This window comes from Microtus oregoni, unplaced genomic scaffold (genome assembly GCF_018167655.1).
Source record: "Microtus oregoni isolate MIOR12 unplaced genomic scaffold, Mior012 000003F_ref0000135, whole genome shotgun sequence".
Taxonomy (NCBI): domain Eukaryota; kingdom Metazoa; phylum Chordata; class Mammalia; order Rodentia; family Cricetidae; genus Microtus; species Microtus oregoni.
In genome coordinates this window covers 48144054-48148843 of record NW_024543062.1, presented here as the reverse complement: position 1 = coordinate 48148843, position 4790 = coordinate 48144054, and the positions used below count along the sequence as shown (strand labels likewise).

The window sequence follows — 4790 nt, the reverse complement described above, 5'->3', positions numbered from 1 at the left end:
AAATGGAGCACCACAATTCCAGAGGACATTCTCCCCACTTCCTCATTCCCCTTTCCCTCATGGGGTCCGCATGAGTCTTCCACCCATCAAAACGTTTCTATTCAACTGAGTAAGGTAGGGTAGACACAGAAGACATCTTGCTTCAGTTTACACCTTTGGGACTAAACAGCATTGAAGAGGGTAGGCAAATTACAGTAAATGTAACGGTGTAAATGAATGCAGACAGATTGTAAAACTATATACAGCTTTAATGGAGAAATAGACTTACAGAACCACCGTTCCCGCGGAGACCAGGAAAGCAGAAGCAAGTGCTGCGAGCATGCTCGCCAGATTTATAGGTAAACATTAGCCCGAGGCGAACACACCCCCTAAGGGGTGGGACTTATCCCTACAAGTAAAAAACAAATGGAGATTTCAACAACAGAAATATTAATGGCATCTGAATTCAAATTCATAAAAAGTGCTATTGGGAGACAGTGAGGACTTGGCCAGTATTGACAATGCCCCTAAGAAAGGACTGGGGAATGACCCAGTAGGAACTCTGGCCTCAACAGAAGCTTCGGCTGGCAAAGTCTGGGCCTGCTGAGCCAGACGGCATGAAGGCTGCACAGGTGGCGTCTGCAGCTCCATCACAGAGTACTCTCCAGTGATAGTTGTCCTTACAGCTCTTCAGTCCGAGAAAGTGCTTAGGACGTTTGCTCTTCTGACTGGAGGGGAGGTAGGTGACTTGAATGGTTGTTGGTTACATTTCACGTGACTGAGTTAGGTCTTTGGCTGCTGATTGGTGTTGTCTCTGAGAGCTCCCAATTCGTCTTTGACCAGAGTGGCCAGCTCACTCAAGGCTTCCTGATACCGCAAATGCTCACTCTGGCCAAAGACCCCTGTCCCATAACGGGCTGTCTCATATAAGGGCCTTGCATACTCCCTTCAAAGGAGCTAGTGTTTCCCAGATCTAGCAGGTAGGAGTGGGAATTCTCACCCAGTAAAGAACAGGGGTGCCGGCCTTCAGCATGAAATGGGATCTCAGAGGCATGGGTGGCACCTAGAGCTTCATCCTGTACAGATAATTGTAGAAACTTTGATTCCCCTGGGATTCCAGCTGCAGTAATCTTGTATCATCATCGGCAAGGAGCTGGGGTTCATACTTGGTATGCTGAACCCTGGATAGTCGAATATCGATCTCCTCTTTTAAGTCCTTGGGAGCATTGGGCCCGTAGGGGCGTGAGGTTGCCTTCTAGGTTTTGTTGCAAAGTGCATTATTTGTCTCTTCACAAAATAAACAGCAGTACAAAAATCAGGCTCCCATAGGCCATCACAAGCACAACATTCATTGCAGACAGCCAGTTACTGCTAGGATATTCTTGTCTCTCTCCAGGAAGACCTGCTAGGATATTCCCAATGTGCTTGTGCGTTAACCCAGCCTCAGGCAAAGCCAGAACACTAGGTTCCTTGGACCTCTCTGGCCATTTCCATTTGTTTTTGGGGCAAAACCAATCTAGAAAGGGTCAGAAAACATGGTGGATGGGGGGTGCTAGTTAAGCACAGTGCCTTTCTGATCCCCTTCCCTGCCCAGATGCATTTTCTACCATTCAGTTTTAAGAATAGACTCGAGCAAATTGACCCAGCACCTGAAAATATGACATCCACCACCCATCAATGTGAGATCCACCACCGTCAGCGTGAGATCCAGCACTGTCAGTCTGAGATCCCCCACCGTCAGTGTGAGATCCACCACCGTCAGTGTGAGGCTTTAAAGAGGATTGCTTTACTCCTTGAGTCTTTCAGCATGAAAGTCAAGGAGAGGTTGGCCACACCAGATTATTCCCACATGATTGGTGTCTAGAAGAGCATTTGGCACAGTAACTGGTTTTGCTTAAGGAATGATTATTTGTAACAGGAGAAGCAGTGCTGGGCACTGACTGTTCAGCAGGTGCCTGGAGCCTGCCAAGGGCCTTCCATGCATTTGGCCACATAACTATAATCAAGGTTATTAGAGTAAGAGCCTGGACTCCGGCAGCCCAGATAAGCCATAAGTCAAAGATACAAAGAGATCCAGTGGCCCCAGTAAGATAGCCTTCAGTGTTTTGGCATGAAGTTTATGGTTAATAAAAGGCAAGAGGCTTGTAAATTCAACTGTTCTGGCCTGGAGTGGTACCTCCCATCAATGTCTCTTGGCTCATCTTCAGACTCAAGGTGGTGATTTTTTTTTTTTTTCCAGGAGACAAGCTTTCTTGGCCGGTACCAGGCTTCAGCATTTCCTGCTGCCAGCAGGAGAATCTCAGGGAAATTCCAATTTCTTGGGGGTCCGTTCTTGCAATAGTTGGATAGCCAAAGGGAGAGATACAAATGTCTCTTTCAATAGCTTCATTTCTACAGCCATGGTTATACAATCAACATGGCATCACAGTGGCTTAGATATTTTTAAATAACACCATTTTATATATTTATTTTCTTTCTTTAAGGGAAGGTTGGCTTGCAGTCCTCTGACCCCTGGGTTTCCTGTGATGGGATTAGAGGTGTGAGCCACCCTTTCTGGTCCTCTCTCCCCTCCAGTATATTGACAAAGGTAACTAAAACTTGGAATCATACAGGTAATATGTGGTAATTAGGGATTGCGTCCTAAATCTCATTGAATGTCAAGTTACAATCCAAAACCCCTTCCATGTCTGCAGAGAACTCCCTCTGGCAGGTCAAATAGGCTCTTGTGAGTTTTCTTTTAACACTTTAAAGTTGATGGGTATGGATTTTCTCATTGATAAAGAGATGAGAAGTAGTCAAGAAAAATGAAAAAATACCATATAACACCTGTAATCCTGATGTATGACCAGGTTTTGATAAAACCAGACTCCTGTGTTACTATGGATGATCCGAATGCCCATTTTCCTCTACCACAGTGGACTTTCAACAACGGGAGGCCCGATGTCGCAGTTTTTAAGTTATCAATCAAAAAAGTGCTCCTATGGTCATTTTATTCTCCAAATAAGCTCCACCGGCACTCTTTTATTCCGTCAGAGGTCCCTCGTTACAGCATGCTCGACTGCCAGCTCTAGAAAACACAAACCGCTTTGTGTGCACACGAGTTGGCCGGAAGGCGATTTTAGTCATCAACCTTCAGGGCTGGCACCTTGTTTCCTGAGACAAGATCTCTTACTTCACCAGGACTGCACTGATTTGGTTAGAATGATTGGCAGAAAAAACCTGGGGTCCTACTGCCCCCCCCCTCGCCCCAGGCTGGCACTGCAGGTTTTTTATGTGGGCTTTGGTGGTTGTCCTACTTAGCCACCTGAGCCCCCCACTCCAGCCTGTCGCATGCCCTTTGTTTTGACATGGATCTGCGTCTCTTGACTGCCAGGGACATCGCCATAAAAGGCAATGATTTTGTACATTAACTTTAATAAACACAGTGGGATTTCCTCTGGCCCTGGTCCTTGTTTATGAAGGTAGATAATTGCCTCCCTCCCAGGGCTGTAGCTAATGTCAGTGCTTAACACATTGGCTAGCCATAATAAAGGCTCAGTAAATGTTAGCTGACATTAATAATAAATTCCTATTAGACAGCTGGCATAATTAGCATATCAAACACTGGCCAGCGCATCATACCCTGCTTCTTTAGCTGAAATTACATTCTTTGTGGGCAAATTGTGCTCCTAAGATGTTTAATCATTTTACTCTCCGAAGTGGGTAAATACTGCTCCCTGTAATTTGATTTTCTCTAGAGGAGGAGTGCAGTAAGTTGTTTTGTCCGACACGGAGGCATTGATTTTATGTACCTGGATTGTCAATAAGTGAAGAAAATTGGAATAGACAAAATACCCTGCATGTCGAAGGTTGCGTGTTTGCTCTTGGCCAAAGTATTGTTCTTCTAGATGCCAGTAACCTAGGATCCTTAAAGTCAGCACAGTGACTTTAGATCATAGATAATGTACTGAAATATTTCAGAAAAAACCTAGCGAGGCCCTTTTTGCTTCCATCCTTTAGGCCTCCCATCTTTCCTGCATGACATCAGTTCCTTTGGGTTTTTTTTTTTTTTGAGACAAAGGCTCATATATGTGAGGCTGTCTTTGCTCACTATGTTGCTGATATTGGCCTTGAACTGCTGTTCATCCTGCCTTCATTACTTCTTTTGGTTTTTCAGACAGAGTTTCTCCGTAGCTTTTTTTGGTTCCTGTTCTGGAACTAGATCTTGTAGACCAGGCTGGCCTTGAACTCACAGAGATCTACCTGCCTCTGCCTCACCAGTGCTGGAATTAAAGGTGTGCACCACCACCGCTCAGCCTGCTTTCATTTCTTGAGTGTGGGATTGCAGGTGCCCACAGCCGGCTTGGTTCGTGGTTTATACAGTGATGGAGATGGTACCTAGGGCTTCTTGCCTGTGGGACTGACTGAGCTTCATGCCCAGTCCCGGGAAGAAGACAGGATTCCCGGGAAGGCATTTGAAGTGGCTCCTTCAAAGTTTTTCAGGCAGAGTCAGCGCAGCCAATCAGTTAACAGTGTCCTTCTGCCCCATCAGCGCCTAGCTGCCTCCTCCTCCAATGATTCCCTGGGCCAGCTGAGGTGGCCTTCCCTATCCACTGGCTTTCCCTCCTGTGTAGAACAGGGATCAGTTTCCTGATCCTGGTCCTTCACTCCTCAGATAGATTCTCAACCTTCCTACTGCTATGACCCTTTAATACAATTCTTCATGTTGTGGTGACCCCAATCATAAAATTATTTTCATTGCTACTTCACGACTGTAATTTTGCGACTATCACTAATCATAATGTATTTTCCAGTGGTCTTAGGTGACCTCT

General features: G+C 45.7%; 1 pseudogene; it reads right to left on the bottom strand.

Annotated features, from left to right (window-relative positions):
• Positions 1 to 547: 547 nt before the first annotated feature.
• LOC121446196 lies at positions 548 to 3105 on the bottom strand (annotated as a pseudogene).
• Positions 3106 to 4790: the final 1685 nt, after the last annotated feature.